Below are 18562 nucleotides of genomic sequence, written 5' to 3'. Positions count from 1 at the left end.
AAGGATCATAGCCTAAATAGATTTGGAATTAAAACAGAAATGAAAGTGAGGAGAGCGCTGCCAAGAAGTTAAACATGGAAAAGGAGAATCGTGCCTTGGAATCCTGCTGTGTTTTACACTGCAGAGCTTTATTAGAAGGAAATATTTAATTAATGCAGTCTGGGGCAGGGAAATAGTGAAATATGCCAAATATGATTATAATAGGTAATAACATCCACAGAGTAAGGGCAAAACCCTGACCCATGGAAACCAATGAACTTTTGCCATCAATTGAGTAGGATTAATATCTTCCACAAGAAATCACCAGTGGGAAATCACTATGAGAAATGTCCAGATTAAATGCACTGAGGACATTTACATTTGGGTATTAAAACTTTAAAAAAAAAATTAGTTGTTAAACCTGGCCCACTGAATATAAATTAAGAAAGGAATCGCTGGCCATCCAAAGTTGCTCAGTCCTCATTCTGCCAGCCTTACTCTGAAGTAAAATCAATAGGACTCTTCAAAGGGCAAGGTACTGCTCACTATAATGCAGTGACTTGCTAAAATACATCAGAAACCATTTCTGCTTTAATTTAATTCTGTCAGTTTAATTTCTGGAAATATTGATGACAAATAACTTAGTGAATAAAGTGTTATTTTACATACGTTTACTTGAAGTCATTCTAGTTTCCAAGCTTTGCTTGTGATGTAGAGTTTCTATGATGCCTTGGCACATCACAACTCTGACTACAGCTGAGCCAGTGTAGGTACTCTCATTCCAACCTTCCATACACTAAGAATAACTGCAAAACAAGTTCATGTCCAAAATTCATGAAACCTGTTGGGGTCATATGTATTTGGAGTGATGCCCAGCATATGCATTGCAAACTTTCAGCATGTTGGAAATGCTAATACATTTTAAATATATTCCATCAGATTCAGCCAAGACATGCCTATGAGCACAGACTGATGCAAAAGGAAGGATGTGCCAATTAAAGCTAGTAGCAAGTCACTTCAGTGTGGGCAGAGTGCTGCTTTCTTCCAGGTGAAAATCCAGCTGAATGACATATCCACAAGTCATCTGCTCGCTACAGAGCATGGCAGGAGGAAATCTGGCTTGTGTTATGCTTTATTGGCAAAGTGTCTGCAGAAAGGGAATCAAAGCAGCATAGGCAAGAATTAATGGAAAACCTCTGAGTTTCCTTTGCTTTGGCTTCTGGAGCAGGCCAGCCTTGAGCCATGTCAAGGGAAGCACATCAGAAATTTCCGTGACACATGAGGGGATGTGATGCTCTGGTACAACCTTTTGGTGCCATCCAGCACCAAAAGAAGAAAGAGATTTTAAGAAATTCTTCCACTAGGAGCTCAGTGCCAGGTTCATTCTCTGTCCTCCCCTCTCCCCATGCCCTGTGGTGCAGGACACAAATGGGGCTGGCAGATAAAGGATGCATGGGAGCAGGGAATGGGAGAGAGGCAGTGGTGCTGGAGCCTGCAGTTGCCCTTGGTAAGGGAGAACCTTGGTGTGAGGCTCACACTCAGGTTAGCTGGCAGGTCTTGAAGGCTAAATTTTAAATTTAAATAGATAGATATTAGAATTGCAGATATTGGCACTCTATTTTGGGAATTGAAACAATTAGTATGTAACTTTAGCTGACTTTTAGTGATGGCTGTTGTCCTTTTCATATGGAGACAGGAAACACTTGTAAAGAACATTACAGTATTCAGCTCTAGGGAATCAGAAGAATTGTCCCCAGAACCTAAAAAAACAAATAGGTTAGAGAAATTCCTAATCTTTTAGAGAGTATTTGTAAGCAGAGGAATTTTTTTACCATGGTGCATAGTCTCAGCCTTACGTTAATCTTTTAGTAGAGAATTCAACCTGAAAGCTGTTGTAGGTAGAAGGTGAAAGAGGAAATAACACTGTCTACATTTTGCAAATGGAAAATTAAAGAATAGTGCTCAATGGCTAGATTTGCAAAGTTAGTTATTTAAAATCCCCTGGAGTCGGATGTCCAGATGCCCGTAAAAACCTTGCCCTGAGCGATGTGCCTAGGGTCACAGGGGAAGTCTGTGGCAGAACAGGAATTTAAATCAGCTCTCCTTACTCTCTTAAACAACATCATATTTCCTTTGAATTAAGCCATACTTTTCCAGACACATATTGCTGAGCTTTCCTGGTTTTTATGAAGACCCCAATTCTACAGTAAAATCTGTGTCTCCCTAAGCTTCCTTAATGGCAAAAGCAAGACACTAAAGTTAACCTACTCATACCATCCAAATTTAGATATTTAATTCAGCTGCCTGCAATGGGACCTCTGAGTCTGCACATAATCAGGGAAGTAAAGTATACTGTGAACAGAGTTAGGTAGTGAGGATGGTCTGAATTGTTCTCTCCAGACCCCATTGATTATATTTGATGTCCATTCTACGGTAGTTCAATGTTAGAGAATTGCCTAAAATGAAGAGCCATTGGAAAAAGGGAATTTTACCTCTAAAGGAAAGTGAGGCAGAAGGGAAAAGAGACAAAATCCTTAAAAAGGTTTTTACTCAATGTATTTTGGAGTGCCTGCCTTATCTGCCACACTCACTATTCCAACAGAAGAGAAAAGAGTGAAAAATTTTTAAGAACTGCATTTCACTTTGTGAAGTCAGTTTAAAAATCCATTCAATGTAAGGGCCCTGTTTAGTCTTTTATACTGTTCTTAATACTGATTAGAGAATGATTCATTTTGAAGTAAATATAATTAACAGAATTAATTAATGAATAGACATGATGGTGAAAACCTCAGGCAACCTCCTTTAATGCTGTAAAGGAATTTATTCTAATATATAAGTATATACATTTATGACAGATGGATGATTTTAGGAATTGACCTCTTTTAACCACCGTTATGTACAGTATAGCATTCTACACTATGTACTGTACTCTAATTAGGGTAGGTGATTCAGTTAAGTGATCAGTCAGATAATTCATTTATAAAGCAGTTATCCAAACTGTGAAAAAACAAAAAAAGCCCCATGAACAATTAGAGCTTTTTTAAGCTATTCCTTAAATGCTCTAGTTTTGAATGAGGACTCTGTCAAGGCAATGGTATAATTTCCTCTATTTTGTCATTGAAAAGGGCATTTTACACACAGTGCTTAGTTTTTAATAGACTGATTCTAAGCTTACTGTTGTCAATGCATTGACATCTTTGACAATTCACTCAGCCCATGATTACAGACAGTGTGAAGAACAAGGGAGCGGCCCTGAGTGCTCATTGCAGGGCAGGAGGAGGGCAGGCCACAGGCTTGTCCCTCACAATTACATGTTTCCAAAAAAGTTTCTAGCAGGAATTACTCCCAGCAAATGCCTACACTGAAGTTTGATTTTTAGGAACCCAAAATTTTACAACGGAAGAGACAGCAGAAGAAATTACAATTGATTAGAAAACTGATTCAGTAACTCATATTTCTGTGGGATTAGCAAGAGACAGAAAAGTAGCAAAACCCCCCAAATGATCATTATCTGAATAAAAGAGATAAATGTAAACTTTTGGGGAGATATTAATTCAAGGAGTAGCATGGATTGCCACTGAAAAGCCCCCTCTCTTCAGAGAGAACTAATGTCCCTGTTTGAAACTGCCTGACTTTCCTCAAGGGTAGGAAACATCCCTGCCCAGGTGGGCTGTGCTCACAGCTGGTTGGATAAAGTACCAGTGATCCCATGTATTGAAACCCAGTGCTCCCTGGAGGCAGCTATCAGTGTTATAATCACCCTGGGATCCACCTTGGGAAATAATAAGGCATGAGGAGGATAGTTAATTCTATGGAAAACGTCATGGAAGAACTGAACATCAGGCTCCAGATGAAAATTCATGAAGTAAAAGGAATGTATCCAGTGTGAACAAAATCTCTCAAACTTTTCATCCCTGCGCTTCCATTTCAGAGTTTAATACTAGAATTCTTAATATCAGTACCAAACTCACAGGCTGTTCCATTTTGTAGTCTTAAATATACCCAAATATATGTTTTAATGTCTACAGTGCAAAAAAAACTCCCAAACCAATAAACCAGTTATGCTTGAATTATGGCTTCAAGGAACTGTCTTGTACTTCAGTGCTCCCCACAGAGGAATCAGTGGGAGGATGCAGAGGCACAGATATGTTATGGGCATGTGCCAATGCCTGGCAGATGCATTCCCTGGGTCATGAAGAGCCTTTGGATCCCTCGTGCCCAGGTAAAGCCACACTCAGCCAGCAGCAGCTACTTCAGATAAAATGATGGCTACAGACTCTCTGTTGTTCCAAAGCAGCATTGTGTGCCCTGCATCTGCAGGCACGTTGTTTTAGGCATTTGTTCCCGATGTTTCCTCTCTGCCCTGGGTAAATTTCCAAAAGTTTAAGACCCAATATTGCTTGGAGTCTCCCTGGGGCTTTGCTCTGCAGCTGCCCTGCTTTCTAATGGTACAATCATACTCTAAACTGACAGGTGTTGCAAGCGTAAGCAAGCAAGGAGAAATAATAAAAAGGGATCTAAAGAGCTCAAAAATATGTGCAGGAAGCAAAATGAGATTCAGGCTGGAGGACTGCAAGCTGATATATCTGGAGGAATTGATAAATTCAGTTCTGGCCCGCTCAATAGCAGAAATGTGAAAGGAATTTAGAGACAACCAACAAAAATTATTAAGAGTCAGGACAGTGTAACTCCTGCAGATCATGAGTAGCACAAACTGGGCAGTCCCAAAGCCCTCACTCAGCACTTGGAAGGTGATCATGGCCTTCCAGAGTCCAGCCCTATTCTCAGCCAAATAAATGGCAGAATTATTGTTCAGATGAAAGGTAATGAGGACAATCCAAAGGGAAACAAGGTTCAGGGCTAGGAACTGACCAAACCCAACTGCAGGAAGCCATGGAGACACAGTGCTTCCCATGGATCAAATCTGCATCAGCATCAGGACAGGCTTGAAAGAAAACTGGACCATTTTATTTCTGATTTCTTATTCCATAGGTTTTTGGGCTGCTTGTTACCCAGATGTGACTTTGTTTCTAGTGGCTGGAGGACATAAAAGACAATAAGTGCTCAAGGAAAAATGTGAAGGAAGTGTGGTGTTTTGAAACAGAAGCTAGAAGGTTTTCTTGCACGTTTAAAATGGCATATGTTTGTTTGGCTTTGAGTCTAAGGTATTACATGTCTATGAAATGATCAAAAGAGATTACAGTTGTACTTGATCTCAGATTAAAATTTACATAAATTAATTCCAATTTATCATATTATAGTTAGACTGTATTTTAAAATTGTATCATTAGTCTGAGCACAGTAGACAATTCTAAAATATTGTATATTTAGTAATTCCCTATACTTTAAAATTGTATATGAACAGTAAAAATGTTCAGCTGCCATAGTCACTGTGTAATTTAAAACAAAACCTTGGTGAATTGAAAGATAATGTTTTCCAGGACACCTGAGCCTCATAAGGTATAGTGCTGTGAAAATTCATTTATAGCTGGTATTTTCAGTGTATATTTTTGCATCAAGTGCATTTACTTCAGAATAATTTTTTTTATTACTACTATATACTTTATTCTTGCCATTTGTTTTTGCCCCTTATAATTAAAAACCTCAGCAATTCAATATACTTTTCAACAATTCCTTTCCCAAGCACAGTAATACAAAAGAAACAATTGCTGTCTTGTGTGTTGTGAACTATTTGAATAAGTCCATGATCCACTCTACAGAGGCAATGTTTTAGACACAGGCAGCTTGATATAAATTGTGCACTCCTGGAGGATGATTTTAGGTGACTAGGAAGCTGAACATCTGTTCTGTAGGTGAACAGAATGGCAGCTAATCTCATATTGTCAGCGTGTTTATTCCCAGCCTTTTTTTGTTTGATGCTTGGCTGTACCTCAGCGTGGATGATGCAAATGGCATCTTTTGAGAAGTAAGAGCACACAAGTATTTGAAACACGGGCAGGGCTGATTTAAAATCTTTTGCCACAAGTTGATCATGCCAGCTGTTGGGAAGTGCTCACCAGCAACCATATGTTGTGAACGAGATAAGCAATTACTGTGCCCCATCCAGGCTTCATGCTGAACAGGGAAAGCTTGTGCTTTTAAGGTAGAACTCCCCAGGAAAAGTACTAGCCCACTCCCTCTGTCTGTAACCACCTATTAGAGGGCATTGTTGCTAATAAATACCAGCAGTGATACTTAGTGAGAGATCACTGAGCCAAACAATAAAGTCACTGCTTACCCTTGGGTTACAATTCCATGTCTCTGCAGGAATAATTTACCCCAGCAAGAACTGCATGGGACTGTGTTTATGTTATTGTTATTTCCACCTCACAATTGTTTTCATTGTGACTGAGCCCTCAACCATTTGTTAACAATTAAGGTTTTGTCAGATGTGTGGCAGAGAATGTGAGCTGTTTTGGGAAAAACCAGTTGGAACAAGTTACTTTGACTGGTCTATAGAGTTAATCAAGATGACAATAAAAACAGGAGAGCAGCTCCAGCCTGTTCCTACAATAGTGAGTGATAGACCAGAGGGTCTTTGTGGAAGTTCTCCCCATGTTATTTCAGGAAGGTGGTGAGAGCTGTGTGCTCCCAGCTCTTGTTTCCCCAGCCTGCAGCAACACTGACATGCTGAACAGCTTTTTCCTGCTGTTTGTGGCCCTGAGCAGATGCTTGCAGGTGAGAAAATATGGGGAAATTAATATTCTGTTTGCTTTTACTAAGGATTTGGGATTATAATGTGGGATGTTCTGTATTAGAGGATATCTAGCAACCTTTCCAGTCTCATAATTTTTACAATAGCTTTCAACTATGCAGAGAATCTATGAGCATTTTTGTCTGTCAATATTGCAGTAGGGCCAATACAGATACTGAAGAATCAGTACTCAGCTGAATGCCACTGCTAACAGTTGCTGGTGACAGTGCTTTTTTTTTATTCTTCTCCCATGTTTGTGGCCCCCTTGAGCTACAGGAGAACTTTCTTCAGTTGATATGTAAAAGCAGATGCTCTGCTGAGTTGACCTTAATCTGTCTCATGCATCCTGAAGAGCATCACTGCATTCATACAGTGTCTTCAAAGAGCTGACTGACCATAGGATATAGTTTCAGATACTAAATTACTCTCAGAAAATGTACAGAAGGCCTTCTTATTTATGTGTGTTTCTGAAATACAGATATACAAAATTATCTTACATGGAATAATAGAAGTTGATGTGGCCTTGCAGCCCATGAAGAGGATTATGAAACCTCATGTGTTTTTATTTTTCAAAGTGGAGAATTCCCCCTGCTCCAATAATATTCTTTGCATTTGGTATAAGTTTGGGACTTGTTTAATAAAGAGCTCACAGAGCTGTTGAATTTTGTATTTTGCATTCATAGCATTTCTGCCTAATTTGGAGGTAATCACCTCAGATATTCAAATGGATTAGGGAGGAAATGGCTTTTCATACAATCAAATCCATTGAATGGGTATTTTTACTGGAAGGGGTTGTTTTGGGGGCTGTAGTCAGACAGCAAAGCCTGGATTTGTCATATTTTGATGAGAAGGAATTGGGTTATGAAACAGGTTGCCATTGTCTTGGAGAGGCTGAGAACATTGCAGTGCTGGACTCTCTGGAAACGTGGCTTTTCTCCTGAGACCCTGAAACAGGAGCTGAGCAAAGCTGAAAATCAACCTCCCCATGTAGGTGCTCTGCACTCCTAGAAACCAGTGCCAGAAAAGTCCCCTGAAAGGGACACCTTCTAATGACAACACACTGAACCCCAGCTGTGAGCAAATAATGTTCTTTTGACCTGTTATGTGCCATCCTGTGCTGCTCTATCTCATTACATTTTATTTTGAGGCTTCACATACACAGATGCAGAATAGTTCAGAATAAGAAGCTAAAAAGATTTGCATTGGGGATTGCTCAAGAATTTTTTATATAGTTACAGAAGAAATTCCTCTCCCACCCTCCTGAAATGTGAGCATTACAATAACACATATTCCAAAAGAAAGCATCTGTATCAACACCTCCTGAAATAAATGAATGGAAATACTGACTTTGCCTATTATTATTATAAACGTTGTTAGTTCTGCTAATAAAATGTTTCTTAAGCTCCACAGCTAGATGGGTTTCCTGTGGAATTGTCTAAACCCTTCCAATGCTAACTGTTTGCAATATTCAGAAAAGTATTTGCAGCACTGCTGTACCAGAATAAGGCCACCTTCCCCAGGAAATACAGCTCCAGTTACAGTTGTATTGAAAAGAGGCCAAAGAGGCCAGGGCAGAGCACTTATAGACACATTTCCTCGTCATACACGGAATGCTGAATTATTGCAGCCATGCAATGCTTGGGTTTAGAACTGAATCTGCAAGGGGAAGCTGACTGCAGCAGGACCAAAGGGCACAGAGGCAGAGTCCTGCACACTTTTACCACTCCAAACCTTTCTGTCCCACACATACAGTGCACTTTAACTGCTTGTGGGTTATTGTCTCTTTTCCAAAGCCCACAGGCTGCCTCGCCCTTCATCTTCCTGAATTCTTTACCATTTTCTGGCAGCCATCTGCTGTGTCTCAGTCGGAAATGTCTGCTCCTCTGTCTTAATTTAAAAAAAAAAACAAACCCACAGCATTTTCTTCCAGTTCTTTTGGAGAGCAGTGCACACCCTGGGCTCCTGCTCACAGTGAGCTGCGTCTTCCTCTCCATAGCTGTAACTTTGCACAGAGAGAAAATGGGCAGATGTAAGATCAGCTTGCAGAGTAAAAAGTGGGTGAACCTCCAAACAATCTTGTATTAAAACCCAAATTGATTGCTGAACTTTCAGCTCAATTTTAATTTCCCTTGATGCCTTATTTTTAAAATAAATATGCAGGGCTTTTTTTCCACTGGTATTATCCAGTCTCCTATTGCAGCTGCTGCCAGGATGTTCCAAGCAGCCACACAGGGTGAATGTGAGAGGTCTCAATATCTGCAGATTGGTTACAATAACAATCTCTCTTGTCCCTCAGTTCAAACAATTTAAAATGTCATGTCAGGAATGGAAAGATATTAATCACTGCACAGCGAGAGAGTTCCTAGGAAGAAGACTGAAACTGTGGATTCAGAAGCCTATTGAATGGGATGAGGAGAACCTTTGCCTTGGAAACTTGATTCAGCAGATGTGAAATGTGGTGGGTTCTGAGTGCAGGTCCACAGAGCTCAGCTTCTCCTCTGTTTCAAAGAGAAACACCGCGTTGCATGCAGGAACATTGGCACATGTAGGGTAATATTTAGTTATTTTGAGATAATTGAAATGGAAAACTAAGCAAAATAGTTTATTTTCATTGTGACATAAGTAGCATTATGTTTAAGCAGCATTTAATGATTATAACAGCGGGGACCAATGATTTTCTTTCATAATTAGCCCTGTTAGAGTGAAGACATGCACATGCTTGACCTTGAAACAAGAATCAATATTTTTTTTTCTTTTGTGTATGTTTTCTCTTTTTCATTTCTTTAATCATTTAACATACTCTTTGATCGAAATCTAATGTGATGTAATATCTAAGAAAGGATTGAATGCAGATGTTTAACTTAAGTTGCATGTTCTTTCACTGTTCTGATGTATCAAATTACCAAACCCTGTAAGAGTGAACAAATGTTTATCCAAGTGTAATGCAGATTCATTATGGTGATGTTAGATTCTGGTCTGAGGTAATGATTACATGGTCCATTGAGATGTGTTTATTCTTGATTTTTTTAGCTGACCTATTGTATGATTTTAGGCAAGTTATACCCATACTCCCTGCCAGTCATTTTCTTACCATGTTTATCCCTGTCTTGTTTATGTAAATAGTAAGATATTTACAAAAGAGTGAGTCATTGACTGCATTTAATAGGATTTACCACAATATGTTCTGGTCTTGTTTGAATCTGCTTCGCATTAAATAATTACTTTTAATCAAGGCTCTTAATCCACTGCAGTCACCAATGGCACATTTTCTTTAGGGAATCTGTACATTAATCCTCTCTTATACTGATATTGTTGTAATAATATTAAAGTTGTAAGAGGTTGAACTGCAAAATTCAAATCTAGTCATTTAATAGCCTCAGAGAACTTTTAGAATTATTTGGTTTAGTAAAAAAATCAGAGTAATGGAAATATCAGTTTGTGTGGTAACACTGGTAACCATTAGCTCAAGTTGTCCTTCACTTCTCCCTTCATTCTGAGGGCAGAAGTTTTAAGAGCTTGCCCACCCTTTTGTTTCAATAAGACTGAAAGTCTGTTTTGAAGATTATTTCCCTCTTGCTCTCCTGCTTGCATTATTTAGTTAAATATAGTATCAGCTTCATGAGAAGCTTCAAGTTTTATGATATCATAGCGATGGCTGAGCTAAAATTGCAATTAAGACTGAAGCCAGATGGAACACCATCAGTAAGATGGGGGTAATGTTGGAATAGGAAAATTTCTAAAGAAACTCAGAAATGAATAAAACACCTCTTTGTCTTATAAACTTGGATAACCTTGGAAAAAACAGCATTTTAGAAATACTTAGACTGGTAATAAAAAAATTTGCTTTTCTTTCTTCTCCCATGGAACATGAGAGGTACTAGTTAAAATACAAGGCCAGCTGGAGGAAGAGTACAGCAGATTTCTTGAAGACACTAAAAAAAACAACTGTTTTTCCCTTGTCCCTCAAAACCAGAATTGCTCATATTTTGATACATACATATTCAGTAGCAAATAATGTTTGAATAATCACTTAGAGTGTAGGGGTGAAGAAGTCATGGAAGTGGTATTTGAAACTCTCTAGGAAGAGATTCCTTTTCCTTGTGGACAAGGATTTTTCTAAATTTGTTTACCAGTTGTGCTCCAGTTGCATTTCCCCTTTTGCTCTTGACATAACTTATTTCATAATCAGCATAGTTTACAGTCAGAGCTATGTTTTGAGAGATCCTACACACATTTTAGCACTTTATATGTATATGAGAAACCCTCTGATTAGCATAATGCTAAATTATTAATTTAACTACAGACATGATAAGTATGATGTTTCTATAGAATATTTCAAGCATATTTCTAAAAAATTATACAATTCAGAAGAATATTTGACTCTTGTTAAAATATTTAACTGGAATTACTTTTAGAACCAAAGTAGTTATGTCTGTTCCTTAGTTTGTGCATCTCTATTTATGTGTACACAGCCACAGGGAAGGCAGGTTTTACAAAGGGAAGGTACAAGATGAAAAACTGATTAGTTTTAAGAATCTCCCCCAGAATCACACACATCGAACATGCATACTGTATAGAACATGCACTTCTTGCAAAACCTGCCAGGCACAGAATGAAATCCCTTTTATGAGGACAGCTGGAGAGTTATGCAACTTCAGGAGGATTATGCAGATGTGTATACGCCGTGAAGTTGCCTGATGGATTACGAGCCTGTGTAGGTTTGATTTAAAAAGAAAAACTACTTAATTCTCTTCTGTTGTGAATGGAATGTTTCCAGAGTGGGCCAGAAGCCTGGAGTTTTCAGAACTCAGAGAGTCTGATGAATGCACAGGTCTATACTGGTGTCTTGAGTTTGACCAGCAATGAGAATTGACCAAGTTTAGGCAGGACCCGTGTTAATCTGTACTCCCTATAATGGAAATTATGTTCTCAGTCTCTGCAGAACATGCCCAAAGCTCAGTGCAGACAGGCTAGTTGTAAATTAGCCCTATTGAAACCCTTGTGTAATATGCCACCTAATGAAGATGGGCATTGTACAGTTTCATTGAACTGTAAAACATTGAGTAGACATGTTCTATCAAGAATTGCGTCAGTCGTAATTAGGAGGCAGATGTAATTTTACCTACTGTTTCACTGGAAGGGTTTGATCTTGTTTGTACTCAGGCATTGCTCTGGCAGAACTGAGTGCCACAATCTTCAACATTTGCAAACAGGAATGCTGGAAGCAAATATGCAAAGGGAAAGGCACAGCTAATTCTGGTGTCTGAGGGCTCTGTCCACTCAACCACAACACGCCTTCAAGCTGGAGAAAGCTGCAGGGAGTCCTGCAGGTCCATCATGCTGTTTCCATAAATGCTTTGGAGAAATGAAAGGCCTTGCACTCATGAGCACAGATTAGAAACTAGAGTTATATCTGCTTTTAAAGAACTCATCTTTGACATAGACAAGGTACGCTGACCCCTTTTGAAGTTCAGCAATCCGTGTGCAGCAGTGCCTAAAGAAGACAGAATCCAGAAGTTATTTCAGATGGAAATAGTTGTCAGGGAATGCAAAGCTCATGCACTTTGATCATTGATGCAGTATCCCTTATGTAGTATCACATCATTATTGTGAGCATAAAAACAGGTCAATAAAATATTCCACTGCAGTTGGTTACCTATTCTGAAACTCAAGCAGCCCAAAACCCCCCAGACTGCCCCGTGATGCCTGAGGAAATAAATTGTAGGGCATCACATTTAGAAGATATACTTCATGTTTTCACCTGCTTCTGTGTTTAGGGATTCTTTGCTGTCTGAATATGAAATGCATCTTTAATAATTGCCCAAAACTACAAGTTAGAGGCAGGGATGCTGTAAGCACAGCGGGCTGAAATGATTCAAAACCACGTTGTCAGTAGGTGATCCTGATTGTATTAACATCCATTTCACATGAGGGTCACAGCTCTTAGTTCAGTGAATTTACTCTTGATTTATATGTCTATAAAGGATGGGAGCAATCATAAGATACTCCCTGTGATACTCTGAAATCAATACAAAGGACCAAAGAACAAGGAAGGCTGCTAACAAGCTTTCAGGTCGTGGACTGAGCACTGCAGTCTACTTGTCAACCATTGGTTGAAAGTGGAGCAAAAGCCAGTTATAAATTTGCTAAACATAAGATATCAATTTGAAAGTGATTTTATTACATTTACAAAATGAAGAAAGTCATTAGAAACATCAAGATTTTCCCATTGTTGCCTTGGGGCACTGAAATGCCTAATGTGTGATTTGCACTTATTGCACCGAGCCAGCTTTCTGCAGCTTTGAATTTTCAGGTGAAAATTATTTCTTATTATGCTTTCTGAATGTGTTTCCTTAAATTTCCATTTCTGTGAGCTTGCTCTATTATTTCCACTAAACTGGACTTTCTGAAGCAACAATTCTTTTTGTGTAACATAGAGCAGGCTTACCCAAGTTAAAGCTCTTCATACTAGGCTAGACCCTGACATGTCATTTGAAGAATAAGATGAAGAACACCCAGAAACATTTGGTTATTTTACTGCATGTGTTTCAATAATAGCCCTGGGCTTACCAGAGATTTTCCATGGTATTTTCCTTTGATGTTAGTGTGACACAATTTATAGTTCACTCTTAGGGGTGCCAGCTCACACTCAAGTAAGTTCTGTTTGGGGATTAAATAGAAGACAGGGATGGGATTCAATTCCTGCATGATAAAGGTGAACAGAAATTATTCTATTCTTATTCCTTTTCTCAAATTTTTCTTAGTGACAAATGATGCAAGTGGCTTGCTTTTTAAATGTTCCTAAAGAATTCCTGCCCTCATTTCCTCATGTGAATGAGTGAAGGATTAGGTAGAGCTTCATGTGCAGTGCCACATCATTTGGCAGGCTTGGAGACTGGAGCTAGAGGAAGTGCAAAATTCACAATCTTAACATAACTCTCTTTTTTTAAGGTAGAAAATGCACATTCCGAAAAGCTTCCCATTTCCCAACAGTCTGAGAACTGTTTTCCTTTATCCTTCAGGCACTGTGATTGTGACCTTCCCCTGGAGTTGGCAGTTCTCACTGAGTCAAATTCCATGAACCTTCTGAGCTTGTTTGACTTGAGGCTGCAGATATTCCATATTGGATAGGATCCCAGTAATCTGCTGTGCTTTTCCTTCTGTGTTACTTATATACTGAAACAGCAGCTACAGAAAGTCTATCATTTCTGTGACTGATGAAAAACCTCTTGAAATACAGGGTCCTGTGTGGTAGCAAGTTTTCCTTACCCTAATTTGTAAGGCCTTCTCTGATGAAGCGTGGTGGAGCATAGGAATTCAGTATTTCTGCCACTGCTTAAAGCTTAAACTCATCTCTGAAGATGCAATTATTTACGGTTTTCTCCCTTTCAGCTTTATGGCTCCCAGCAAGCATGATTAAGGGGGAAAAAAATGAAAAAGGGTAAGTTGCAAACGCGCGGCATCTCTCGAGGAGATGGAGTAGGCGGTGAGAAGGGAATTAGCCTAAGATTTCTGTTGTTAAAGGATAAAATTATTCAGATAAACTGTTTGTAAATGTAAAGAATAAATACTATTTGAAAAGTGTGCCTACGAGTAATAGATAAGGACTGCAGAGATGATTTTTTAAAATATTATCCAAACTGTTAGGATTTTGGTATGGAAATCCTTATTTTTGTACTTGTTTCACTAAACTGCTATACTGAATTTTGTACTTAGGGAGGTCACTTTCTTCACTGTCTTACTAACTCAATAGACCTCAGTCTCAGCTGGTCCTTCTAGGCATTACTTCAATCCAAATACACAAATAATGATTCTGAAACTGGAAAATGTCCCAGTCTATTTTAAATGGGTATTTGTTTTTAGTGAACATATAAATTACTAAGATGTCATATCAGAATTGCAGCTGTGAAGCAGGCAACTGGAAAGTAAAATTTGTTTTATTTGAAGAGAGAATTGAATCTGAACATTTTGACAAGTCTTAATTCTCAAATTTTCTCTATTTTAGGAATAATCTTGTGTTCTGGTTGTACTTGGATTTTTTAATAAATATTTCAGAGGCATTTGCTACTACTTATTAGGAATGCTTTTGCTTTGTTTCTTAATATATGCTCTTTATGTGTATCTTTACACACTAAAACAATGCTTAAACTGAACAAGTGACCGATTAATACAAGCAGTGGGTGAATCAGTGAGAATGAGTGGTGTGGTTTTTCTGGAGAGTGAAGAAATCTGCATGGCTGAAATGCTTCTGAAATGATTTCTTTCTTGCAGAAAAATTTGTAAGTATGGTTGGTTGAAACTGCTCCATCGAAATTGTTTCTCAACAATAAGTTAGTACATTGACTAGAAACATGTTTTTCCTCCAGAAATGTTTCTCCTGGAAGATGTTGATCCTTCTCTTTTTAAGTCATGGTGCACAAAGCCAATATATTTAGGCCAAACTTGTTAAATATTTTTCAGGGAAAATTATATATGGCTAGATTTACACTGGGAAAAAAATCCCAAACCGTTGTTTGGGACCTAAACTTCTTTTATAGGTAAAGTTGACAGGGAAGTGACAGATCTGAGGGCCATCAAACTTTATTATATTTCCAGGATCTTTCACAAATTTGAACTTAGTGAATTGTCCCAATGTGTGGCATAACAAGATATTAAATAAGGCCTGTCTTTCTGTAAGGTTGGAAGCATGTTGATAGGCAGGATAGGAATGCTTTATTGTCACTCCCTGTGTCCTTGATGTTTTTGAGATTTCTGACCTAGGAGAGTTATTTTGGCATCAGATTGACATGAGCAATATGAAGAAGGGTAGAACAGTATTGAAAAAGTGTTTGGTTCATTCAGTGCCTCGATTCTCTCCCCTCAAAAGAGGTGTCTCTCATACTGGAAAGGAACTGGTTAGTAGCAAATGAGAATTCTTCAAGAGGGAAATCAAATGTCCCAGTACTAATTAGTTGAAATTAGGATCATTCAAATATTTATATAGAGAAGGCACATATTCCGGGAACATGCTGGGATAAATCACGTGGCTGGAATATTAATAGTGAGGCAATAAATCTGAACAGAAAGAATCAAGGTGAAAACATAGGGGAGAGATTGTAGTATTTATCAAAACCAACTAACTGGTAAATACAGATGATTAGTGGAACAAGTGGTAACCATGAAATTTTGCATTTTCTCTGTCAGTATAACACATAAAGGGGAATTAAGATGGAACATCTACCATGGGCCACAAAATCAGGACAAAGTGACTGAACCAAATACTGAAGATGCTGAAGGGATCTTGGATCCATCCCTGCAGTTCTGTTACTTCCTTCCCTGGATCTGAGTGCAAACTTGTGTGTGTGGGCAGTTCAGGAGCAAGGCTGTGCTCGGGCAGCAGCTCTGGCCCAGCTCAGAAGGAGTTTGAGCCTGTGTTATCAATGAACACAGACCTAGGAAGGCACCCACAGCTGGTCCCTGTGTGAGCAGCATCTTACAGGTTCATCTCTTGGCCTGAGAGAATTGCAGGCAGCAGGACCTTTGTACTGTCCCAGGCTGCAGGTGTCCCAGCAGTGACACATGGAACAGGGCTGGGAGGAATTGCTGCTCTGTTCTGTCTTGGAAGAATGGACACTTGAATCTTCAATACCTGAAGTGAGAGCTAAATCCCATTGTCCAACAGTGACAGCTTCAGAATGCAAAACTTCCCAGGTTTTTCTAAGTAAAGCCCCTGAAATTCTGGGGTATTTCCCTTGCTGCTCCTGGCTCAGCAGAATCAGCAAGGCTCCTGAGGAGCCTGGGCACACTGAGCATGCCTGGGAAGGGCTTAGGAGCTGGTTCTCAGAAAGCTCTGCATGAACAGGCAGAGGGGATGCCCTGCTTTTATACCTTCAGGCAGTAGCTTTCTGTTGAAGGCAGAATTTTAGTTAAAGATCTTAATATCTTCTGTAATATTATCTGATTTCTTACCCCAAGAATCCAAGGGATTGGCCTGGGTATTACTGCCTTAATTGGTCAATTTTCACTTCATTTAGAATTTCTTTGGCACTTTCTTAAAAAAGAAGTGGAAGTGAAATTATTAGCAAGAGCTGAATATTTTGATAATTTATTAATGGTTCCATTGGTCTATTTTTTGTGTGATAGATTGTTTTGTTACCCTACTAAAGTAAAGAGGGGGAGGTAGGACTGTTCCAATTTTAATTACTGCACTTTAGCTTGCACTGCTTCAAAATCAGCATTGGATACATCCTTTTTTTTCCTGGGTAGTACATCATAGTGCCACATAATGGCAAAAGGTTTCAAACAGTATGAAGCCTGGAAATGTCAAGTGTGAAGGAAATGAACTGGCACACTGTTTTAATTTTTCTTCCTGTTTGTTAAGCTTTATAATATTACATAGCCACAAAGTGTGCGTGGCAGTCAAGGGTGAGAGCAAAGACAATCATCTGCTTGAGGAAAAATGCAGTCCTTGTGCAGACAGGTACCATCCTCCCCATCAGGAGGTCAGGAATGACAATTCCCCTTTTGGGGAACCTTTCACCTGAGGGCTTGGACTGCTTTGAGCCATAAACAGACTCAAAGTTGCCTGCTTAGGTGTTGGTGTGCTCTTTGCAGAAGGCACAGTGCTGCAGTCCAGCATCTCCCCTCACAGCCCCACCAAAAAGAGGAAAAGAGTGATTTTCCCTTGAAAATAGCAAGAGATCTTAGAAATTCCAGATACAGAACATTTCTCATTGCAATGTGCAGTTATATGTGTTTAAAACACCTTCAGAGCAGTACTGGTGATTAAGCTTAGGATCTATTCATTTTCCTAAGCAAAATTAAATGTTGTGAGAACATCTCCAAGGGAAGGTCTGGCTGCAGTTTATGCAGATGCACCCTAGCTGGAACAGGAACAGATAGCACAAACTTGGTGCGGATTAGAAAATCTGTAAATCCAATAAATACACCACAGTCTGTGCTGAGCCATGTATCAGTTCACTTACAGGGCTGTTCATACCTCTGCTGGCTAGTTTGAAACTAATTCAGGTATTTCAGCTGCTGGAACACCTTTCCTGCAGTGTGGGCATTCATTCAGGACACACAGAGCATGATTTTCTCCCTTCTGTATGCCTGCATCCAGTGAAGGCAAACATCTGTGTGACTGTAGTCATGGCTGGCAGAGCACAGCCATGCTCTCAGATCCAACTATCCAAGCACAGTTGCAGTATCTAGTCCTTTTCCCTTCATTCCAGTGAAATAAATATGGTGTGACTTCATTCCCACCAATTAATGTAGAGGGTTGTGGACTACAATTAATGCAGCAGTCCATACATTCCACGCTGACTTTTTTCTAGTTGATTGTAAAATGTGTAGAAGCCATGGAGACAGCCATGGCAATGCCCCACTAAGGAAACCCAGACCACAACCTTATCTGTCTGTGACAAGAAGCCTGGTTTAGGAAATGGAGAACTAGTTTTGAGGAGGATATTTCCTTGAATTTCTCTGCTACAGTGGTGTAATGGCAGGGACGTAAGGACTCTTCTTGAATTTCACTCCTCTGAGCTCTGTGGTGGTTGGCATGCTCTGGACACCTCCTCAGGGTCAAACATGCATCCATTTTTCCTGTGGAGGGATAACAGGCCCATTGCTGTGCCATGTGGCACATCCTCAGTTGGTCTAAATCTCACTGAGAATCTACTGCAGAAAATCTTGGCTCTGCTGGAGTCAATGGCAAAACTCTCACTGGCTTCAGTGGGGATCAGGATTTATTCCAGTGAGTGCAGTGGAAGAACAGTTTTTACCAACTGCAGATCCGGCTCCCTGGCTCTGTAGTTTGACACTGTTTCTCACTTTGGTTTTTTTTTTAAATTTTAAAGGAGGTTATAAAACAGTCCCCCCAAGCCCTGGAGCCCAGGGAGCTTTGTCTCC

Source organism: Fringilla coelebs (assembly GCF_963513975.1).
Source record: "Fringilla coelebs genome assembly, chromosome: 15".
Lineage (NCBI taxonomy): Eukaryota > Metazoa > Chordata > Aves > Passeriformes > Fringillidae > Fringilla > Fringilla coelebs.
Note: the sequence above shows the minus strand (reverse complement) of the source record.